The 25,723-nt window shown below is 35.6% G+C and overlaps 1 long non-coding RNA gene across 1 annotated transcript; it reads right to left on the minus strand.

Annotated features, from left to right (window-relative positions):
• Positions 1 to 686: 686 nt before the first annotated feature.
• LOC126706735 (uncharacterized) lies at positions 687 to 15,586 on the minus strand. The gene is made up of 3 exons (XR_007648702.1): positions 15,191 to 15,586; positions 1,261 to 2,877; positions 687 to 1,149 (listed from the first exon to the last, which is right to left on the minus strand). It is a non-coding gene; the product is annotated as an uncharacterized LOC126706735 (long non-coding RNA).
• Between the last annotated feature and the right edge of the window lie 10,137 nt (positions 15,587 to 25,723).

Here is a 25,723-nt window from a genome sequence, read left to right on the forward strand (position 1 = left end):
TCTGGGTTTAGTTTTTGGTTAATCTTCATGTTCTGGGTTTAGTGAGCCAACTCAAGTTTCAAAATTTGAGTATGTTCTTCATGTTGTTTATGTTTAAGATTTGAGTGAGAGTATTTTGATCTGGATGGGAGTGAGTTTTTACATATTTCTATGTTAGAGTAACGGTGAGGGAGAGGTGGGTACACGGCACATAAACAGTGACAATCACAGGTGAGCAAAGTGTCAAAATTTGAACCACGGGTAAGCACTTAAAATTAGAGGCAAGCCACAGGTGAGCAAAGTGTAATTATCCCCTTTTTTTAATACAAGATAGAATTTCTACTTTAGTTTAATCTAAGTGTATATGTGTGTAAAACTCCCTCACACCTTACAAGCATTTATACTTATGAAATGATCACCTTACCAAAGGTGCGCGGTTGTATTGTTACATGGGTAGAAATGATGTGTTTGTATTCTCAAAATATTATTTCCCTCTTTTGGCCTTGGAAGGAGGAGGGACACAATAGTTCCATTAACTAGCCTTACCCTATTAAACCTTGATTCCAAATTTGAATCCTAATTTGAATCCTAATTTGAATTTAAACTTTTCTTTGAAAGGAAATAAATTAGGAAGGTGAAATAAATTCAGATTGCATTTTTTAAATGACTTGGGTCATTAATAAATTTACGCAAAGTTAGAATTAAACTTGAATGAAATTTGGCAAGTGATAATAGTGCCTTAAATATTTGAGAATTGATCAAGTTCTCAATGTGGACACAAATTTGGTTGCCAATATTATAGAAAATAACTCCAAAAAACCAAAAGACCCAACACCCAAAAAAAACAAAGAGTAAAAACCCGACCAGAGACCAATGATCTCATAAACCATGCAGGCTGGTTCGGTTTCCTCATCCACTAAACTTGGTCTTAACGGGTTGGGTTTGGGTTTCTGGTGACCTTTGAATCCAACCCCACCCGATCCGGCCCGTGCTATGTCATTGGACTAGATTCGAAATTGCCTTGTCTTGCTGGATGTCTGGCTGCGTACGATCGTGTGACTTGCCCTGATATAGGGTTTTGATTAAAAACAGAATTATTAGCAGAAGCCGCCTGGATAGCATTACTCTGCAAGTCTATAGAGTCGGAAATTATCGGGGCATAGCTGCAGGCTAATTAATCAAAAGACAGGAAGGGAATATAAATATATATTAAAATTCAGCAAAAATCACAACAAAAGCATTAACGTTAATAGCTCAGTAAGCAAATGGGTGGCAACTTACATAACGAAGGCCTTTCATTATTCTGCTGACGTAACATTTCTCCCCAAAACCATCCCACGGCTGCTTTCAAAGCAATTAAAATTCTGTGGCATAACTCATATGGCAACATCTCTCAAACAAACACAATCGAGATATCAAGATACAATTGGGGAATTCTAACCAACAAAGTTTAATATTTTTTCAGAATCAAGTTTAAGCAAAAATGAGTGACCAATTTCCTACTTTTATAAGCACATTTGGACAGTTATTTCATTGAATTAGCATTTACATCAATGATAAAATGACCGTGTAGTCCTAGCAAAGCTGGACAGTTGACCCGACATGCACAGAGGATGATTGATAATGCACCCACTTTTTAAATCCCTTTAAGTTCGGTGGAAAAATCCATCTTTAATAATGCTCTAGCTTTTTACTCCCGTAATGATAAAAGTATAAAATAATGGTAAAGAATAAAGAAAATAAAAGTTCAGTAAACATTAGGTATTAACAGACAGAAAGGGGGAAAACATTTTGTTCGTGACCCATTTTTCTAAGGGCCTTAAGAGGCCCAAGTCTGAAGGCCCAGATTTGAATACTAATAAAACATGTACAGCATGGCCCAAAACACAACACAAAGCCCAACAAGGCAAATCAAGCCGGCATAACGAGGGCTGTGGCAAAGAGGAGAACAGAGGACCAACTACTCCAAGTCCGCAACAGAGACAAAAATATATATATATATATATATATATATTATAATAATAATAAACTCACAATGCAAATTCCTGTCCACTTGGAGCATCTTTTACATTTGCTTAAAACTTTTACCTTATAGATTTCGATTTTTATGTAGCCTTTTTAAAAACTCACTTTTTTTTGCTTTATCTCACTTTTTCAATTTTTTTTTCAAAGTACTAATATACTTTAGCACATTTTCAACAAAAAGTTTTCAACAAAAAACTAGATAAGTTATTCCTAAACAAACACTTAACATATATGCACCTAAAATTAGATTGATGCTATGTTTGGATTGAGGGGGAGTAGAGGGGAAAGAGAGATGATTTAATTTATCTTATTTGGATGTTTTTAAGAGAGAAGAGAGAGGGATTTGAAGGAATTTTAACAACTTCTAACCCTTTATTTTTAATTCCCCAAATTGAAGAGATTTGGTAAAGGAGTAGGGTGATTGTAGAACTAATTAAACATTTTGACTTACCTATTGTACCCTTCACAATTTATAGCAATTACAAAATGAAGTCTAATTATTCCCTTCTCCTTTAATTTTAAAAACTTTCAAACAAGATATGAGATAATTAGTCTCTTCTACTCTCCTCTCTCTCCAAACTTCCAAACCTAGCATAAGTTGGCTGGCCCAGCTCAGGGCTCTACCTGAAAATGAATCCAACAAATTACCTGACATCCATTCAGTAACTTCTTAGACCATGACACCAAGACAAAGCCACGAATTCGGTTACATGTACTAAGAACAGCAGCTTGTTCGATGTGTTTAATAGCACAGAGCTCACTAATTGCTTGCGGCCACTGTGCTTCTGGGATGGCTAGATTTTCACGTATCTCAACTGGTGCAGTGTGAACATTAACCTATGACCATAATGCTGCTCCTTTCCTTTGTATATCCTAACAGAAAACGTAATAAAGGTCAACAAATCAACTCCATCTTTAAATAAATGAAGGCTTTTTCATGAAGAAAAGACACCATTCCTTTTCAACTCCTTCTAGGAGACACTCATCTACAGATTTTTGAAGCAGAAGAGGTACAACATCGTATCACTACCCTTTGGACATGAAAACAAGGCAACATAGTCACAAATCACTCATACCAAGCCAATACATTGGAGATTTCTCCAATCGTATGATGTGAAACCATTTCAAACTGACAAAATGCTACCTGCCAAAGTAACAGATGCCTCATTCCCCTGCAATAATTAGGGAATTCTCTATTTAATAACGCAAGCATCAGACACTCGTCAACACAACACATCCGCCCACGAATCTCTACAACCAATTTCTATCTAAGCACATTATAAAACCCCATTTCTAATATGAGACTTTAATGTAATCCATCAATAGAAGTTTTCACTTACAACACAAACTGTGTTCTACAATACCAATTACATTTTGGTCAGGATTAATCTCACTTAGCTATTTACATGGCCATATGGTTCTTCTACAAACTCCCCACAAGGATGGCATTAGATGTTAAGAAATTCTAATCCTCAACATCCTTAATCCATATTGGGGCCCAATACCAAACTTTGGATCCATAGTGTCAAATCTCTCAAGGAATCATCTCACAAAATCAAAGACACCAAACATTGTACAAAATAAATTTTTTTTTTTTTAAGGGTTCACTCATTAATCAAATAGATTTCATCTTCACTAATCTGTTCAGATCCATAAACTCCAAAAGTTTGGGACTAGGGCTTAGTTGTTGTTTCACAAGCAAAAATAGAGTTAGCTGCAAAATATGAGTTGTTTTACAAAACCCCATTTTTATTTTATAAAAACCCTTTCTACAAGAATCTCATCAAACCAATGAACAAATTAAGCACATAATTTTATTTTATTTTTTAAATGGTTATTCACATAAATATGTATATGTAGAAAATACCCGGTTGCTCTGTCAACCAAGAAACCATTCTTACAAGAATTCTAACAAAAACCAATGAACAAATTAAGCATATTAAAATTAGAAATATACAAATTTAATATGAGAACAAAAACCCAACTTAAAGGTAAAAACAAAGAATTAGATTCAAGTTAAAGTGGACTCACTGTTAGCAAGGGACAACTTGAGCAATAGGAGAGGCAAACCAGCACCTAGTGTTCAGAGTGATGCAGGAGCATTTTCTAAGCTGTTTTAAAATGTTTTGATTGAGTCAAGCTAGCAGCCTTAGCTGTTGAGAATAGTTAGTTACAGCTATCTTTGTGTCCAAACAAGAGCCTTAAGGCAGTTAGCTTAAATGGCAGTCTTTCTTATCTGAATTGGGTAGTCTTGTTAATGAATCAGTTACTTGTATTAGATGTAACCAGTGTTAGTTTGACACTTGGCAAGAAACTAATGGTTGCTAGTTGTAGGACGAATTGTATAAGTACTGATGCAGCACGCGTGTAGAAGCAGAATCTATAACACACAATTACTACAACTCTTCCATAAAACCTAAGTTATACAAGAATACTAGGCTAGTAGGCAAAATAATAGAGAAAACCTCTCTAGCAAACTTTTTTAATAAACGCAAACAATAAAGCACCACCCTATAAAGAGTATATATAGGAATAGAAGTTATCCTACCCCTTTTAAGATAAGAATTAATAAACCTACTTCTACTTGATAAAGGAAAAACAATTTAACTAGGAAAAGAAAAACAATAAAAATCCCAATTCAACCAAGAAAAAGGATTTTAATTCAACATGTTAGAGTAAATAAATCCTAATTCAAATAGAAAAAGGAAAACAATAAAAAAATCTTTGCTCTTCATAATGTGATTTGCATCATGTACTCTTGTACTCTCATTTTTGTAATCAATTTTTGAGAATTAGTGATTTTAAGCCTTCGTGTGCTTTTCATTTCATTGGAACTTAGTGTTCTTGCAGAGGTGCCTAACCACCTACTAAATGTTTTAAGCAACTCTCATTGCTTAACAAACCCAAAAAAGTTTTAGCCTACACACATTCCCACATCAGTTTGGTATTAGAGCTTGAGATCCTTAAGATTCAAGTTCCTTTGCATTTTTTTTCTTCATCCCAGATCCATGAACCCATCAAGATTCAATCTTGATTGTTAATTCTGATCCGAAACACCTTCATTTAGTTAACCACAGCCTTCAATTGCAATAGCAATTAGTTTGCAACAACAATAAGTCATGGTAAGTGAGAAGGGAAGAAAGGTTACGGGAAAGAAGTCTACTGTTTCTGCAGTAGATGGGGAAGACATAGCAGCCAACGAAAAGGGGATCAAGGGGGTCAACTAGATTTTGCAGCTGAGGTAGCATTGTTGAGGAGGCAATTAAATGCCTTGATTGAGCATTTGGGAAGAGATAGGGTGTGTCCACAGCAGCAAGCTGGTCATAATGTTGCTGAGAATGATGCTTCAGAGGATGGGGAGAATGAGGAGCCATTTGTCCCAATTCAAAGACAAAGCAGCAAAATAGGAATCAAGATAGGCAAGGCCATGTTCCTATGATGGTCTAGCCAAGAGAGCCTGAGTGTTAGGAATATGAAATAATTGTTGTAATCCCTTTAGTTAGGCAGTTAGCTAGTTGGTTGAGATTATGATGAGTTAGTTAGGATTTGAGCACATGTAGCTCATTTAACACATGGCTTAATTCATAAAGCACATGTTGAATTAACTAGCCAATTATCTTGAGCCATATGAGCCAATAACATTAGAGCTAGTTTCCTATACATGATTGTAATTCAACATTAGATATCAATTGAAGAATAAACCAACTTCTTAGTATATTAGTGCATCTCTCTCTCTCTCTCTCTCTCAATCTCTCTCTCTCTATGGAGAGTGACTACCTCAAATTAAGTCAATTTCCCTACAATTCACATCAATCCCCCTATAATTCCTATCCAAGCTTATTAGGAACCACTAGATTCCTAACATTTGGTATTAGAGCCGTCAATCATGAGATGGGTGAATATGACTGGCAAGAAATCTTGAAAATGGTGAATGAAGTTTCAAAGAAGATTAAGGCATTGATAGAATCTCACAAGGTTGTTTCAATGAAAGTCAAGGCCTTGGTTGAATCTAACAAGGCCATGAATGAAGAGCTCTCAAGATTGCAAGAGGTTCTTAAGAATATTATAGAAGAGGAGCTACAATCTCTTGATTCGATTGACCAAGAATCCACAATACACGAACCTATTGCTGTTGGTATGGAGCAAGAACACACTACTGACCAAGAATCCACAATACATGAACCTTTGCTGTTGGTGTGGAGCAAGAACACACTGTTGGTGTGAATACAAGCGATCAAATGGTGTTGACATTGGCCAAACTCATGCTTCAACAAATGGGGCTGCTCATGTAATCAAGAATGTAGGCGTGGACTTAATAGTCATGCTTGTTGGTGGCAATTCCATTGAATTTGGACTTTGCTATGGGGGCCACATCTTGCTCATTAGTGGCTGTCACAAAGCCAAGGAACTAGATGCTTTTTTTCTTGGTGATAATTGTGGGATAAATGATGGATTCCATAGCCGAGATGATCACAATTTTTATAAGAAATTGACTTCTATATTGATGAAGGTTAAGTTCAATACGACTACTTTGCGTTATGCTCCTATGTCATGGGCTGTGATTAATTGCTTTGGAGCTATTCATGTAATCAACAGTCAAGATGCTTTGGCGTATTGGGTTAGTGGCCGGTTTCCCCTAATGAAGGTGTCATTTCACAAGACCTTGTAGGCAAGGTGTTTTCAAGGAGAGGGAAATATTAGGAATATGAAATAATTGTTGTAATCCCTTTAATTAGGTAGTTAGCTAGTTGGTTGAGATTAAGATAAGTTAGCTAGGATTTGAGCACATGTAGCTCATTTAACACATGGCTTAATTCATAAAGCACATGTTGAATTAACTAGCCAATTATCTTGAGCCATGTGGGCCAATGACATTAGAGCTAGTTTCCTATAAATACATGATTGTAATTCAACATTAGATATCAATTGAAAAATAAACCAACTTCTTAGTGCATTAGTGCATCTCTCTCTCTCTCTCTCTTAATCTCTCTCTTTCTCTATGGAGGGTGACTACCTCGAATTAAGTCAATTTCCCTACAATTCCCATCAATCCCCCTATAATTCCTATCCATCCACATTAGGAACCACTGGATTCCTAACACTGAACAGAAATGGGAAGACAAATTCAAAATTGAATTTCCAGAATTCAATGGCAGCTTGATGGCAGAAAATTTTGTTGACTAGCTTAATCAAGTGGAAAGAATCTTAGAATACCATGAGATTCCTAACCACAAGAGGGTAAAGTTAGTGGCAATTAAGTTGAAAGGAAGAGCTTCAGCATGGTGTAAGCAATTCCAGATGCAGAGAGTAAGGATGGGAAAGAGAAAGATTCAAGAATGGCCCAAGATGGAGAAATCCTTGGAGAAGCAGTTTCTACCTTTCAACTACATGCAGTCTCTTTACAAGAATCTGCATAGTTTGCGGCAAACAAGTTCTGTGGATGATTATAATGAGAAGTTCTACAAACTTCTATCAAAATTGGATCTACAAGAAACTAAAGAGCAGCAGATAGCAAGGTATCTTAGTGGATTGAAGCCTTCTATTCAAGATTCTTTGAGTATATATCTATTGTGTACATTGTCTGAGGCTTACAGTAGGGCAATCATGATGGAAAGGCAACTTGCTAGAAAGGCAATGCAACTTCAAAACCTTGGTGGTTCAAGAAACCATGTGCTGCCTGCATCCAAGCCTTGGAAAGGCAATGGAGTCAACAAAGAAAGAAGTCAGAACTCAATATCAAGTTCTGCAGGGCAGAATATATTGAAATCTTTTAGTACAACCAAGCCTAGTGCCAGTGGAGTAGTATTCAAATGCTATGTGTGGTGAGAAGGGGCATAAGGCTAACGAATGTAAGAATTCTGCAGTACAAACCTTCTATAAAGCCTTATTGTTAGAGGAAGATGAAATTTGTGCTGAGAATACAATGTCAGAACTGGAAGCAATCCAAGAAGAGGAAGCAGTTGAGTTAGGAGAAGATACTAAAGGGGAAGAAGGTCTCATGCTGGTGACTAGGAAGACCTTGCTAACTCCTAAGTTTAAAGATGAGAAAAAAAGGGCTTAGGGGTAACATCTTTTGCACAACATGTTCCATCCAAAACAGGGTGTCTAATTTGATCATTGATGGAGGGTCTTGTGAGAATTGTTTCTCAAGAAGTAGTAGACAAGCTGATGTTGAAGACAACTGATCATCCTCAACCTTACAAGTTGTCATGGCTTAAAAAAAAGGGAGTTCTGTGAAGGTAGACAAGCAGTGCTTGGTGTCTTTCTCAATAAGGAAGCAGTTCTTTGATGAAGTCCTATGTGATGTGGTCAAAATAAATGCCCTGCCACCTGTTGTTAGGCAGACCTTGGCAATTTGATAGAAGAACCATGCATGATGGGAGAAGGAACTCACACAGCCTGATCAAAGATGGGAAGAAGTTCACTCTACTGCCACAAAAGAAGAAAGCTAAGTCCTCTATTCCTAATTCTTCATTCTTGGTCACTAAATCCTTCATGAATGACAGTTTGGAAGTTATATGTTGTTGTCTACTTTAGAGTTGGAGTCTATGAATATTCCAGTAGAGATTAGGCAAATAATCTTGGGATTTGAAGATATGCTCCCTACTGAATTGCCTAGTGATTTACCTCCCATGAGAGACATTCTACATTGTATTGATATGGATCCTAGTGCATCATTACCTAATAGGCCTACTTATAGAATGACACCTTTAGAGAAGGCAAAAATTCAAAAACAAGTTGGAGAGTTGTTGGCTAAAGGATACCTTAGGCCTAACACTAGTCCTTGTTCTGTCCCAGCCCTCCTTACACCCAAAAAGGATGACTCTTGGAGAATGTGTGTAAATGGTAGGGCTATTAACAAGATAACAATAAAGTATAGGTTTCCATTTCCAAGGTTAGATGATATGTTGGACTGTTTATCTGGTGCCAAGTTATTTTCTAAAATAGACTTGAGGAGTGGGTATCACCATATTAGAATGAGACCTAGAGATGAATGGAAGACAGCGTTTAAAACCCCTCATGGCTAGTTTGAATGGTTGGTGATGCCATTTGGGCTAACAAATGCTACAAGTACTTTCATGAGAGTGATGACCCAAATGTTGCAGCCTGTGTTGGGAGTCTGTGCAATGGTTTATTTTAATGACATTTTAATGTATTCTAAGAGCTTGAATGATCATTTAGAGCATCTTAAAAGAGTGCTTGAGCTGTTAAGAGAGTACAAATTCTATGCAAACACAAAGAAATGCACTTTTGCAACAAATCAAGTGGGATTTTTGGGGTATGTTGTTTCAACAGAAGGTACCAAAATGGATTCTTCTAAAGTGTAGGCCATTCTTGAGTGGCCAATTCCCAAATACGTCAGTGAAGTATGAAGCTTTCATGGCTTAGCCACTTTCTACAAAAGGTTCATCTGGAACTTCTGTTCAATAGCAGCACCTTTAACTGATTGTTTGAAGTAAACGAACCTCGTTTGGTCAGTTCAAGTCAATGACAGTTTTGCAGCTCTCAAGAAAGCTCTCACTACAACACTTGTTTTGCAAGTTCCAAACTTTGAGAAGACTTTTGAGTTGGATACAGAAGCTTCAATCCATGGTATTGGGGGAGTTCTTAGTTAAGAAAGAAAGCCTATAGCCTTCTTTAGTGAGAAACTCAGTGGTGCTAAATTGAACTAATGTACTTATGATTTAGAGTTCTATGCTTTAGTCCAAGCTATCAAGAATTGGAATTACTTTTCTGTTTTTTGATAAATATCAAGTATTGGAATAACTATTTTGCCTATAAAGAATTTATTCTTAATACTGATCATGAGGCACTAAAGCACCTGCATAAGCAGCAAAATCTGCATAAAAGGCATGCCTAGTGGGTTGCCTATTTATAGCGATTCAATTCTGCATAAGGCATAAGGCAGGTGTCTTAAATAAAGTGGTTGATGGACTAAGTCGAAGACAGGCCTTGCTTTGCCACATGCAAGCTATAGTACCTGGCTTTGATTTGTTCAAGGAACATTACATGGGTGACAACAAGTTGCAGCCTGTCTTAGTTGCAATCAAGCAACTATGCAGCCTATCCTGGTTTCTATAAGAAGGATGGCTTTCTGTTCAAGGGAGTACAACTATGTGTTCCTAAGTGTTCTTTAAGGGATTAATTGCTGCTGGAGGCCATTTTGAAAGAGATAAGACATTGACTACAACAGAAATACTATCGAAAAGGCATGGAAGTAGATGTGTCAAAGCTGGTCCAGAGATGTTTGATTTGTCAGAAATCCAAGGGGGCAACCACCAATGCTGGCCTTTATCTTCCTCTACCTGGGCTTTCCAAGCCTTGGGAGTTCATTAGCATGGATTTTGTCTTGGGTTTACCTCCAACAGTAAGAAGAGCAGACAGTATATATGTTGCTGTTGACAGGTTTAGCAAGATAGCCCATTTCATTCCTAGCAGGAAATCCAATGATGCTTCCTGTGTGGCTGATCTTTTCTTCAGGAATGTCTACAAGCTCCATGGTCTACCTCACTCTATTGTTTCAGAAAGGGACAAGTTTTAGGCCATTTTTGAAGGACTTTGTGGAAGGTGGGTACCAGCTAAGATTACAGCACAACATTTCATCCCCAAACTGATTGACAGACAGAAGTAGTTAACAAGAGCTTGAGCAATATCCTCAGATGTTTGGTAGGTGACCGACCATCCTAAAGAGTGGGAGGGGATTCTGCCAATTGCATAATTTGCTTATAACATCTCAATTAACAGAAGTCCAAGCTGTAGTCCATTCAAGATAGTCTATGGCAGTAATCCTACCAATGTCACTGATTTGGTAGCCTTGCCAATACTCCAGAGGGTTCATTGAAAGGCTAAGAACATGACAGAAGTGATGCAGCAAATCCACCAACAAGTCAAGGCCAAGCTAGAAGCAACCAATGCCAAATACAAAGCTGCAATTGATTTGCACAGGAAACTGTTTGAGGTTGGGGACTTAGTTTGGGTGTTGATTTCTAAAGATAGAAGACCAAAAGGACAGTATGCTAAGTTGAGACAAAGGAAGTATGGTCAGGGTGTTGAAGAGAATCAATCACAATGCCTATGAGATTGAGCTACCTTCCCACGACATCTCTAATATTTTCAATGTGTTGGCTTACTCCTTACCATGATCCAACGGAGGCCAAGAGCACTTGAGGCCAAGTGCTTTCTAAGAAGGGCAGCCTGATGTAGGAGCATTTTCTAAGCTGTTTTAAGATGTTTGATTGAGTCAAGCTAGCAGCCTTAGCTGTTGAGAACAGTTAGTTACAGCTATCTTTGTGTCCAAACAAGGGCCTTGAGGCAGTTAGCTTATATGGCAGTCTTTCTTATTTGAATTAGTTAGTCTTGTTAATAAAAATAGTTACTTGTATTAGATGTAACCAGTGTTAGTTTGACACTTGGCAAGAAACTAATGGACAGATTGTATATGTACTCTTGTACTCTCATTTGTGAAATCAATTTTGAGAACTAGTGATTTTAAGCCTTTGTGTGCTTTTCATTGGAATTTAGTGTTCTTGCAGAAGTGCCTAACCACCTCCTAAATGTTTAACAAACCCAAAACAGTTCAGCCTACACACATTCCCTACATCACAGAGATAGAGTGGGCTTTCTCAAGGAAACCGGGGACCTGCTGATCTTAAAAGGCTCATAGAAGATTAAAACTTGAAAAGGAAAGGCCCAAGAAGAAAATCGTGAAATGAGTATGCTTGGCAATCCGAGATGGAAGGAGAGAGGCAACTAAATGTTTAACAAACCCAAAACAGTTCAGCCTACACACATTCCCTACATCACAAAGATAGAGAGGGCTTTCTCTAGGAAACCAGGGACCTGCTGATCCTAAAAGGCTCATAGAAGATTAAAACTTTTTGATAAGGCTCATAGAAGATTAAAACTTGAAAAGGAGAGGCCCAAGAAGAAAATTGTGAAAGGGGTATGCTTGGCAATCCGAGATGGAAGGAGAGAGGCGGTTAAGGCAGTCTCAGCCACCATTAATGAAGCTGAAAGAGCTCAAAGACACAATAATCGAATGCTCCAAACGAATGTGCACATATAAAATAATGCTATAATTTAAGAATAGTCCTCATTTCCTTATATAGAGAGGAGTTGAAACTTGAAAGAAAATTTCAAACATTGGGTTAGAAAATAGGAAACTTGAGTTTGGCACAAAAGATTTAACAAGGGCCAAAAAGGAACAAATAGAAATAGGGAAATTTTTCTGTTTGGCATTATTCCACTAGTTAGCCAAACAGACCCCATTCCAAAATATTTAGGAAGGTAGCCCTCATTTGGAACTTGATTTTTGCAAAATCGAATTTTCAAGTACATCTCGATTGCTTTAAAATCAAGTTGTAGGTCACATTGGCTAAGCTGGCAATGGCTGATGTGGTGATTTCAAAAAATTATTCCTAATTGGAACTTGTTTTTATCAAAATCGAGTTTAAGGGTCCGTTTGGTTGAAGAAATGAAAAAGTGAGAGGATAGAAAATAGGGAGAATAGAAGAGATTTTAGTTTCCCTCGTTTGTGTTTGGTTAGGATATAGAAAAGTAAAAGAATGGAAAATATAGTTTGTATAAATTTACTCTCATGCCCCTATTAGATAAAAGAAGTGATAAATTATATTTTTATTAGAAATTTATATATATAAATATATATATATATATATATAAGAACCCAAAACAGACGATGCAAAAAAAAAAAAAAAAAAAAAAAAAACAACAACAACAACAAAAACAAATGAGAAGTCAAAAGTGAAGTTGGTTGGGGAAATTAATAATAACATTGCACAGAGAAGTTAGTGAACTTTGCACGGTAAAGAAAACAGAGGAGAAAAACAAAAAAAAAAAAAAAAGGTAAGGAGAAGAACGTTGCAGTGAGGGACATTTTTTTCCAAATAGCCAGTCCAGTTTTCTCCCCATTTTGGGGAAATTACATTTTGGTCGGCCCAAAGAGAAAATGCATGGCCCACCAAAAATTTTTCATCCTTTCTCTCCTTACCAAACAACACCAAATGCTATTTTCTCTCATTTCTTTTCTATCCTCCCTAGTCCACCTCCAACCAAATGTAGCCTAAGGAAACTCAAGTCATCTATAAACTATTTGTGCCTACTATTCAAATTATCTGAACAGAACTTGACTTAAATGAACTAGAGTTTAAACCAAATGTCCCCATTTCAACCAAAGTTGTCAAGAAATTAGTAAGAGCGTCTCCAACAGCATTGGCAAACACAAAATCCTCTCTATTTTAGAGAGTCTAACCACAAAATGATGCTCTAAGAGCATCTCCAACAGGAGAGCTAAACAAAAAATGCTCTCTACTTTGGAGAGTAAACCCACAAAATAGGCTACTATTCATTTTCCAATAGACTCTCTAAATCCGGAAATTTTTTCAGCTCATGAACAGTAGCTCATTAAGTCTGATGGGCTACTGTTCATTCTTTAAATGTTTTTTTCTATTATAATAATAAGGTATTGAATAAAAAAATGTTAGAAGATGTGTAGTTGCTAAAAAAAGAATAAATAATGAATGAAGAAATAATACTTAAATGAGATAGAAAATGAGATAGAGAATCTATTGGAAAGTGTACTTGAAAAAGTAGGTAGCTAAAAGGTAAAAGTCACTATCCATTTTCCAAACAGTACAAAATTTTGCCTAATCTGCTGGAAATGCTCCAGCAGCCTCTCTAAAATGCAAAAAGTTTTTATGAACAGTCACTCTCTTCGCCTGGAGTGCTACTGTTCATTAGCAAAAAAATTAAACCAAATAAAAAACAACTGATTAAAATATTCAACTTTTATCTCAACGGCTACAATCAACCCACCTCCTTTTTCTCTCTCAAATGTCTCCAAACTCAAGGGGAGGTAAACCAGTTAGCATACACTTGGCAGTGGGGAGGAGGACGAGCAATGGAGTGGTCGAGGCAAAGTTGCACAGTTAACGCCAATCTCCACTGGTTTTGTCCGTTGGGCAACTCTCTCTCGGGTTTTGGCTGATCTCAACTGGCCTTCGCAACGGCGATCTTTCTCTATCTCTCTCTCTCTCTCAACGAGTTTTGCCCTATGTTGCAAGGACACAGACATGAGTATGGGTACAGTATGAGTACGAGGGTACGGCATTTTTTGAAAAATTAGGGTACGGCACATCTGAGGTATGGCTATTAATCTGTATATATTAAGAGGATTCAGAAAGTTAGTTTTTTTTTTTTTCTATCAAAAATACCCCTAAATTAATTAACCAACAACTTAAAAATTGGGTTAAAATAGTAAATTTGTAAAACAAAGTTAGTTATTGCTTTTTTTAGTCAAAAATACCCCTACCTAAAACTTAAAAATGGGGTTAAAATAGTAAATTGACAAAAATAATAAATTCATACTTCTACGTTGAAATGTCTTCGTACTTCTAATAAACTCTTACTTTTACGTTAATTTAAATTCTTACTTCTACTCTCTAACTCCCTACAAAATAGGATCACTCTTTTGTTAGTTTTAAAACACATCCAATCTACAAAACTCACCCACGTATTCTTTTTTTTTTTTTTTTTTTTTTTTTTTTTGATTGGAAAAAGTAGAAATCTCAAATTATAATAAATGTAAATTATTAATCTTTATCCAAAAAATAGAAGAGCCTCTAAGCACGCGCTCAAAGGCTAGTTAATTAATTAATATTTATTTTTAGTTATATTTTAAATATTTCTGGACATAATTTATATTTATTTTAAGTTTTAAAATTATTAAAACCTATCAATCAATTTTTTGGTACTTATTTTACCTACAATGTTTCAACTGAATAAATATAAAAATTTATATCACAGCAATAATACATAACCAAATAAATTATTTTACCTAATGATATTTCAACTTAATAAATACTAAATAGACAAATTGCTCACAGCCAGCAGGCAAGTCACAACAAATAAAATAAATCACTACAAGTGCTAAGCTAAACAACAAAACAAATAAATAAATAAATAAACAGATCACAACTACAAAATTACAAGATTCTCAAAAAAAAAAAAAAAGAACAAAATTACAAATGCTAAACGACAGGTCACAACGTAAGTTAAAAAACAAGAAAGAAAACCCAAACGCAGAAAACCAAAATAAAAAAGAAAAGAAAGAAGAGAAAACCCAGGTTGAGCGCCAGACCAAGGGCAAAAGGGTGAGAGAGAAACAAACCGGCAGAGCCTTAGTGACATCGGAGGGGCTTCATTCGTCGTCGATCTACATCGGAGGTGCTTCGTTGGTCGCCAATCTATGCAAGAGGACAAACCGCGAGGGAAACGCGAGAGGGAGGCTAAGAGAGTGAGAGAAGGCTGAAGGCTTTTCGTTTGATCGATGGTCAGTAATGGTCCAGGGGTAAAAATCCAGTTTTTTTTTTCACTATCCCGTGTCCAGGACATACATTGGCTAATTTTTTTTTTTAATCTCCAAGTACGCACTAGGTACGTTTTTTAGCTGTATCTTACCAGTACCCGTGTCCGACACGTGTCCAACACAAGTACTTGGCCAAATTTGGCGTGTCCGTGCAACATAGGTTTTGTCTCTTGTGATCTCTCTCTCGCTCTCGGCTATTTTTGTGTGTCTCTCTCTATGCAACATGGAAAAATGTGAAGTAAATAAAATGATTGAGGTTGAATAATAAATTAGGAGTGAAAATGTGTGGTATTTAAAATTATAATGTGTGGTATTTAAAATGTGTGGTATTTAAAATGGAGACCCAGGCAGCGCAGCGCCTGGGTCAAGCACGCGAGACCCAGGCGCCGCGCTGCCTGGGTCTCGCCTGGGCTCGCGAGACCCAGGCCGCGCGCTGCCTGGGTCTCCCCTGGGCTCGCGCGACCCAGGCGCCGCTCTGCCTGGGCTCACGCGACCCACTCCGATCTCCCTCTGTTTCTGGTTTTTTTTTTTTTTTCTCTCTGCTTTCTTCCCTGAAGTTCTGGTTCCTCACTGATTTGGTTTTATGTATAACACTTAGAGATCGAGTCTTAGAGACTCGATTTCTGTCTACCCACGTGGAAAACTATGCCACGTTGGAAGAAATTAGAGCATAGAAATCGAGTGTCTTATGGTCGAGTTATTGCCCAAAATCGACTTTAAAAGACTCGAGATGCTATAAAAAAAAATAGTTTTGAAACCTTAACTACTAACTAGATAGTTATGGAATTAATGCTAGTTACCTATTTTTCCCCTTGGATCAGCTCTGATGTGGCAGAGCTGCCACTTGGCATCCACATAGAAATCGAGTCTCTAAGACTCGATTTCCAATCCAAAATTTTTTAAAAAAATTCTAAGTCTGTACATGCCAGAAATACCCAAAACAAATTTAACAAACTTTACCGCTACGCAGATCAGAGGGAGAGAGAGAAACTCATCGCTACTCAGATCAGATCAGAGGGAGAGAAAGAGAGAACCTCACCAGCGCGGCCTGGGGCTCGCGCCGGCCAGCGTCGCGCACGGCCAGGGGCTCGCGCCGGCCAGCGTCACGCGCGGCCAGCGTCGCGCGCGGCCAAGGGCTCGCGCCGGCCAGCGTTGCGCGCGGCCAGGGGCTCGCGCGAGACCCAGGCGGTTTCTGTTTCTGATCATGCCGCGCGCGCCTGGGTCTCCGATCTCGATCTTCTCTCCCTTTCTGTTTCTGGTTTTCTTTTCTTTTTTTCTTTTCTCTGGGTTTTTCCTCTGATGCTCTTCTTTTTTTCTTTTTCTTTTTGTTCTCTGGGTTTTTCCTCTGATGCCAAGTCGCAGCTCTGCTACATCAGAGCTGATCCAAGCTACAAACCGAGTCTGAAAGACTCGATTTTGAACGCCAAAATCGAGTCTTTGAGACTCGAGATGCTAGTACGCTATAATGTTTCTAAACAAAGCCAACTAACTATATACTTACAATTTTAGGGCCAGTTGGCCATTTTGGCCATTTTTGTGTGTGTCTCTCTCTTTGCAACATGGAAAAATGTGAAGTAAATAAAATGGTTGAGGTTGAATAATAAATTAGGAGTGAAAATGTGTGGTATTTAAAATTATAATGAACAGTTGAGTTAATCCCTTGGTCTTTTTTTAAGAGTAAATTAGTCGCAAATCTGTGCGATGCACGAGAAAACTACTAAAACTAAAATCTAAAGATATATTGTGTTTCTTTTTTTTTGTTTTCTTGAAGAATGTTAAATAATACAGGAGTATTTATATAAGTTCAAATCCCTATAAAAGGTTCAAATCTCTTAAAACATTACACTGAGAAATTAGGGTGCTTTGTTCAACCCAAGTACAAAGTTAAAATCAACCTCTAATTTCATACCTTTAGGGCCTTGAACTTTGTGCACTAAGGTTATATTGTTATATATATAAATTGTAGGAGATTTTGGCATTTTACCCTTAATTTTTTTTAAAATTGGCAATATACCCTTGTTTGCAAACTATACAGGGGCGTGTCCCTGTTTCGATACTCGATTACCCTAAAATCGAGTTTAATTAAATACTCGATTTATAGAAAATCGAGTTATGCCCGATCAAACTTTAAAAAAAAAAAAAAAAAAAAAATTGCATGGAACTCGAGTTTCAGGAAATCGAGTTCCATGCAATAGAAATTTTATAAGTGTGATCGCGCCATATTCAGAGAGCCCTATAGTTTTTAAAGCCCTATAGTAGCATTTTCCTGCAAATTTTTTTGTAAGTGTGATTGCCCCATACTTAGGGTGCTCTATAGTGGCGTTTTTAAGCCCTATAGTGACGTTTTAAAGCCCTATAGCGGCGTTTTCTTAGTAAATTTTTTTATTAAGTCCCCATACCAAGTTCAAGAAGCCCTATAGTGGCATTTTTAAGCCCTATAGTGACGTTTTAAAACCTTATAACGGCATTTTGGAACTCGACTTCCCTAAAATCGAGTTCCATGCATTTTTTTTTTTTTATAGTTTTATTGGGCATAACTCAATTTTCTATGAATCGAGTATTTCATTGAAACTCGATTTTAAGGTAATCGAGTATCGAAACAGGGGCATATCCCTATATAGTTTCAAAATAGGGGCATATTGCTAAATTTTTTTTAAAATTAAGGGCAAAAGGTTAGAATCTCCATAAATTGTAAGCTAAAGCTGGCTTGATATGATATTCCTTTTTGTTACAAAAAGAATCAATGGAATAAATATGACAAAGTAAGAGATTCCATGCCACTGGTGAGTAGTATAATTCCTCTAGTTAGTGGCCAATGAAAGCCATCTTTCTCCTATAAATTCATTAGCTACAACAAAGGAGTTGTTATACATTCTCTAAACCTTGCATATTATACTCTATTGTAAATTGGAAAGAGATATATCATTCTAGAGATTCAAGATATGATGAAATGGCAAACTACTATCAAATTAAAAGAAAAAGAATACCATATCATCCTTCAAGTGAGAGCTTGAGTTCAATATGCTATTCAACAACTTCATTTGTTTAATTATTGTCTATGATTATGTAATTTATTTTTCTGTTTTTTATTTGAATTTCATAAAATAGAGTAGTCATTGGGAGAAACCATAGTCTTGTAGAGACAGTGCAAAAAAAGAAAAAAAAATATTAAAAAAGGGAGTATTATACCTTTTTTATGAAAGGCATAGGCAAGTTTGAGTAAACATTGAGTGTATATGTCCACTTATTAAACCTAAAAAAAGGACATTGTACAAAATCAAATTGTGGAAAGAACAATACACTTACGTATTTTATCAAACAATTTGTGTGGTGCATGTAACAAAAATATTTGTTAGTTACATCCACAACAAAATAATATAGCAAAAAAAATTGAGAAGGTGATTTTGGCATAATATAGGGAAAAAAATTCAACCAAAAAGATTATTTTATTTTGATTTACATATAGGGCATCAATCAACAACAAATTCAAACCAAAGACCCTTCTAGATGATGGAAATAAAGTCGAGAATAATAACTAAACTATATATATATGTAACTAAGCTATCAAAATTCGAATTTACCACTGCAATTCAGCTACACCCTAAAAACATAAAAGAAAATGAGTAAAAAAGTTACCCACATAGACCATCACCAAGAGAGGGTACTTACACACATTTTATCAAACACTTGGTGCATATTTTTTGGAATCCCAAATGATAATATAATAGCAATGGAAAGAGAATGCTTTTGAAGAGAGTCCATTCCCAATTTGCAAAAACATTCGGTTAAAATGCAGCAATTGTGACACGTTATTTCTTGCAGATAGTGAATGAGCTGTTATTGCTTTTGTCCATCCTAAATCAACCCAACTAGGAACCACTGCGTTAACCCAAAAAGGTTTAAAAGATACCACAAGTTACTACTATGTCGGTTGCTTCAATAATGGCGAAGGTGGGAACAGTACTTGTAGTTGTGATCCACACGGTTTTCTTTCTGTTCAAAGGGGGCATGTAGTTGTTTTGTCTACTTTCGATTATTGATACCAGTTGGGGAACTGTGCATTTTGTACCCTACAGCTGCGTGTTTTACTATCATCCAAGCATTCAAAAAGTAGGGTCTTATCTTTAGGTCAATCTGCTACTCCATCCCTAGTCACACAGATCACAGATCATTCAGGTCTTACTCTTACCCTCCAGTTCTCATAAAGATTAGCGTTCTTTCAATTCTCACTAATTAAGAAATGGCGGAAGGAATTCTGTACGACGTTGCTGCTGGTATTATCGGGAAAGCAAGCAACCTAGCACTCAAAGAGATCGTGCTCATCTAGAGTGTCAACGACGAGATTACCAAACTTGGGGAGATAGTTTCTATTATCAAAGCTGTGCTTCGAGATGCAAAGGCGAAGCAACACAACAGTGAAGCGATCAAACTGTGGCTAAAAAGCCTTAAGGATGCCATGTGTGGTGCGCTAATGTGAATGTGCTAACATGAGACGATAAAATAGCCTTTGACATAGCTGATGGAATGCCCCTCTCAGAAGAATCCTCAGAAATAAAGGACTGATTGGTGTCGTTAGAGCAGAAGCCTAGTCTAGTTAAGCCCTGTAAGCAAGTCTGCTTTTACCTTAGAGTAAAACTAAAATGGAATAAAACATTCCTAAGAAACAAACAAAGGCCTACACAGAACAAAACCCACAATTAAAAAATCGAATGTTTAGGAAAACTGTGCTACTTACGTAGATAATAAGATTGTTCACACCACTGTTGTGTTTGGGTGTGAAAGCAGGGTCAGAGAGATCTCGAAGGTTTAGGTTCTTTGGTCGTTGTTGCTGTTAGGAAAATCAAATCAACAAAGAATTTGAAATAAATAAATAACAAAAAAGAGGTGGAAGATTTTGATAGGGCTTCGTGAAGAAGAAGAAGATGGAAGAAAAGGAGAGTTATCGGCGTTGAAAGATCTTAGAGAGAGTCTGCGTGCTAAGTTTGTGTTTATTTTTAAAGATAAGGATCGGGTTTTGTTTTGGAGAGAAAAATAAAATATTGTTTTTAATTTTAATTTTAATTTTAATTTTTAAAATATTATATTGTGCTGACGTGGAAAATTATGGTATCAGCAGAGGCTTCGGTTATATATATATATATATATATATATAGAAAATATGTGGTCTTTAAAATAGGTTTTTTATTTTGAGAAAAAATAGAAAGGGGTAATTATAAGTTAGTAAATAATAATAATAATCTAAAAAATTAGAACTAAGCAACAATTAATGATTTTTTATTAAAAATTTAATGGATAAATAAATTTCAAATCAAATTACATAGATTTGATAAATGAAAATTAATGTGAACATGAAAAATATGACCATTAAAAAAAAAACTGTTGGAAAATATGTTGAAAATTTTGAAAATATTATTGCTGGGAGATTTGAAAGTAAGCTAGTGGGAATTTGAAAAATATTGTAGTTGAGAATGGATAAAGGAAGATTAAAGAAAGAATGAAGAAATAATATTTTAATGGGATAGAGAAATGATAGAGAATATGTTGGAAAGTATATTTGAAAAAAAAGTAGATAAAAGGCAAAAGTAATTATTTACTCCCCAAACAATACAAAAAATTGGAGAAGCCGTTGGAGTTGCTCAAACAATATTGCTACTTTCATTATTTGTTTGAAAGTAGTTGATCAATGAAAACCATTGCTTCACACATGTTGGATTTCGATGTAACCCCTCAACACCAAACAACACCATAACAAGGATAGAAAATTGATACAAAATTCTAATCATAAACAATTAAGACCAATCAAGACAAAGGGCATGAAAGAAAACTGATACAATCACGACAAGCATTTATGTTTTTCACCAAAAAAAAAAGAAAGAAAGAAAAAGCTCTGCATAATCATATTATTAGATCTAATTGGTTCATTTTTCCTTCTAAGATTCCTAGTAAACGCAATTACTTGTCTTTAATTGCTTATTGTCATCAGAATTTTCTTTTCCATCTCCTTTTAACATTATGTGGGTGCTTCAATAAAGATACAAAAACTTGCTTTAAACAGCCCAAGCTCAAGTACTCAAACTTAAATCATGGGTAGTTTAATATCAATATAAGGTGCATTTGTAGTAGTTCTCTATGAAAGCCCTTCAATCATATCAACATCACATCATCTTGAACACCATCACTATAACTTTATTAACTTCATTAGTATAACTTCATTTTAATACTTTACGCACACAGCAAAAATAGATCCATCCTTACTAGCATCCACATAAATAAGAAACTAGCAGCCTGGAGAAAATTGGCAAATGCCCTTTTCAAAAAAAAAAAAAAAATTAGCATTTTGCCCCCTTTTCCAAACTAATTAAGGTAATGTCCCTCTTTTGAAACTTGATTTTTTCAAAATCGAGTTAAGCCCTATAGTGGCGTTTTTAAGGAGCTGAAAGTTTAATTAGTGTATAAAACACCTTGAACGTTTAGACCCCCAATTTACAAATTACCAATTCAAGCTTAATATCAAACAATTAATGTGCGGAAAATGAACGTAAGCTTAATACATAATTGATATACAATCTAAACCAAATAAATTCACATCCACAGCAGAAATTAAATAGAAAAGATTAAGGGAAGAGAGATACAAACACAAGGACAACACTCGATGTGTTATTGAAGAGGAAACCAAAGCCCTCGGCATAAAACCTCTCCGCCGCCCTCCAAGCGGTAAACAATCCACTAAAGAATGTAGTTGGGATACATGAACAGTAGAAGACCCTCCAAGCCTAATCTACCCAATGTACCTAAGCCCTCCAACCTCCTACTCCAACGAGGTTACGCCGAACCTATTTCTTCTTTAGCTTGCCCGATTCCGCTACTTGACCATAGCATCTACCAATATGAAATTGGTCCTTTCTTAGCTGCTTCCTAAATACCAAATGGCCTTTTCACAGATATGAGTATGATGAGAAAAGGTTTTGGTAATGTAACTCTCAAGGATTTGACAATGGAGAGGAAGAGAGTAGAGGAATTTGAAGAGTCTCTATGTGAAGATTGTGGATGAATCAATCTTGTTTTTCTCTAAGGTTTCTCTCTCAAAATTCTCTTTGGAAGCTCTCTCAAAATCGTGGGTATAAGGGTATATATATAGTAGGGTGAGAAGGAATGTGAAAAGTCAGTTTTTCCCAAACAGGGTTCTGGCGACTTGACCTCGCAACTGGGTTGAGTTGCAAGTTCAAGCTGCGAGCTAACGGCCTGGCCAACTTGAGACTTTTGTCCTGTAGTGCAACAGCTGGCGCGACTCTTCAACTTTTGGCATGCTTGGCACATGTGCAACTATTTGACGGCTTACAAGCCGCGAGCCACTCGTGAGATCCAGTCGTGAATCCCTGCTTCTTTGCACAATCTTGAGCATCTCTTCACACTCTCTCACATACTACCCTTACATGATTCCCACCTAAATACAAGGTTACTAATTGCTAAAATACAAACAAATTTGACATGGAATAAAGCCAACAAAATGGTTGATAAAATTCAACCTTACAATCTTCTCCTTTGGCTATTCCGTGACAAAACTCCAAAACAAACTCTAGACTTAATATGTGAGTTGGGAACAGTTGAACATAGTTGTTTGTGAGTGAAATGCATATGAGAATTTGACGTTGTTAGACTATTCTACATTTTAAGTGCAACATGTAGTTGCATATTCATATATGATGTACAACATTGGGTAAAAAGCTTATTGCTATGAAAAAGTGATTTTTGAGGTTAGCTATTGAATAGGTTATAGGAAACATAGGGCTTCATCTGTAGCAGAGGTAGAAGTTGGAATAAAAAAATCATTTTGTATGAGTTTTGTAGACACTCGATTTTGCATCTATAATTTAATCTTGGAAGATGGCTAGAATGACCATTCATATATCCAAAATTTAAGAGTTTCATTACATGCATTAATTCATTCATTGCATATTATAAAAATGATCTTGAGATTCTAACGGTCATGACGGTATGCCAAATTCCCAAATCAGACCATCAGATTGAAAGATATTACAAGATCAAGTTTTCACGGTCTGCATGCATTTTGTTTGGTTGGAACCAATCACTCAAGATTAATTTGAATTAATTCTAATTGGTTGACCAATTAAAATTAATTAAGTAATTTTGTGATTGGTTGTTGGTTAGTGTAAAAAATAAGCCTACTTGCATGGGAATAAAGTGGATAATCAAATAACAAAGAAATTGTGGATAATTAAGTCTTTTTAGAATATTTATCTATCAGATAATTATTATTTTAAAGACCTGAATATCAAGAAAAAGGGATAAATTTTTAGAATACAAATTAAAAATGCATCTAGGTGCAATTCCCAATTCAAAAATCCTCAAAAAATTAGTCCAAATCAAACCAAAATTGAAAATGGGGCTTAGCACCCAAGAGGGCCTATCAGCACTTCCTAAGTGCCGATTGGCCCAAATGCTCGGCCCGACCCAGGAACTTCCTAATTAAAATAAAACCTATCTTTCTCGAATTTTTAGAGATAAGGACGCATTCCAATTCGTATCTGATCTCATTCAGCTTATTTTTTTACACATCCCAACCTCTATAAATATTTGGAAAATATCAAAATTCAGGGCCCTTCTTTTCTGACTTCTCTACTCCCCTTATGTAGACACACTATTTTGCACCCACAATTTAATCTTGGAAGATGGCTAAAGTGACCATTCATATACAAAAAAAAATAAAAAAAAAATAAATAAATCATAGTTGCATTTCATGCATTAATTCATTCATTGCATATCATAAAAATGATTTTGAGATTCTAACAATTGCGACGGTATGTCCGATTCCCAAATCGGACTGTCGGATTAAAAGATATTACGAGATCAAGTTTTCACGATTTGCATGCATTGTATGGGGTGAAGTCAATCACATGTGATTAATTGAAATTAATTTTTATTGGTTAATGATTAAAATTAATTAAATGAATTTTTGTGATTGGTTAAGTATTTTTCTTAAAGTGAGATTTGTTGCATGGGATTAAAGCAAATAAGCCGATAATATTTAAAGACTGTAAATAATTAGGCTTTTGGGATAATTATATTCAAAATAATTATTTTAAAAATCCTAATTATCACTTTGGAATGAGGTTTATCATGAAAATAACTCTAAAATTCGTACAAATACAGTTTTAGAGTTGGAAAACACTTCAAAAACGTGCTAATCAAGTAGCAAATTTCAAATTCACGTTCCAAGGGACTTTTGGCATGGTAGAACTCAATATTCGGACTAGGTTATTTCTGGTAAAGTTATAGAGAATCGAATTTCCCTTCAGCTGTCCAAATTTCAGCTTAATCCGAATTATTAGTAAAACTATATGATCAAAATACTGAAGCTTGTTCTAATCTGAAAAATTAGCTTACTCTTATCCAAATCTCCTTTTTTTTTTAGGATTTTCCCATACGTTTTTTGCTTATTTTTCAAAGCATTCCAACCTCTATAAATAGGGGATGCCTCTCAAAATTTAGCACACTTTTTGACCCCCTCTTTCTGGCTTTTCTCTTCTGACTTTTCAATTCCCCTTACGTTAAAGACGTTCTAGAGGCTTTTGCTTTAGGAACTTCTTTTTTGTAAGTAAAGTATTTTAGGCTTCAAAGAGTTGAACAAATTTCTTTGAATCCTAAAATATTATTTCATTAGAAGAGCACGCTCATGCAAGAGGTATCTCATTTTTCTTCTTTCTTTTCTTCTTTCATTAATTTTTGTTATTGTTTGTTGCATTAATATGTTTAGCGTGTTTTTATTATGTTCTATTCTTGATATGTAATTTCCATGCTTAAATACATTGCTAGAATTCTCTTTAACATGTGCTTAGGTAATTGTTTATTATAACTCTTTTTCTTAAGTTTCAAAATCTGCAACGGCTAACAAAATTCCTTTTTTTTAACACAAAAACTGATCTGTATTTTCAGATCTGGTTTCTTTTAAACACAAAAACCGATCTGTATTTTCAGATCTGATTTCGTTTAAACACAAAAACTAATTTGTATTTTTCAGATATGATTTTCTCTAAACACAAAAACTGATCTGTATTTTTCATATCTGATTTCTTTTAAACACAAAATTGATCTGTATTTTCAGATATGATTTTTTTAACACAAAAACTTATCTGTATTTTCAGATTAGTTTTTTTTTTAACACAAAAACTTATCTGTTTTTTCATTAAATACAGATCTGATTTTTTTAGAAAAAAGTTTTCTTGGTTACAAAATTGAAAATTTTGAAATTTAAAAGAAGAAATTGAAAGTTAGGTGAAGTCTTGTTTTTTTAAATGTGTAATGCATGTATAATAA

This window comes from Quercus robur, chromosome 11 (assembly GCF_932294415.1).
Source record: "Quercus robur chromosome 11, dhQueRobu3.1, whole genome shotgun sequence".
In the NCBI taxonomy this organism is placed as follows: Eukaryota; Viridiplantae; Streptophyta; class Magnoliopsida; order Fagales; family Fagaceae; genus Quercus; species Quercus robur.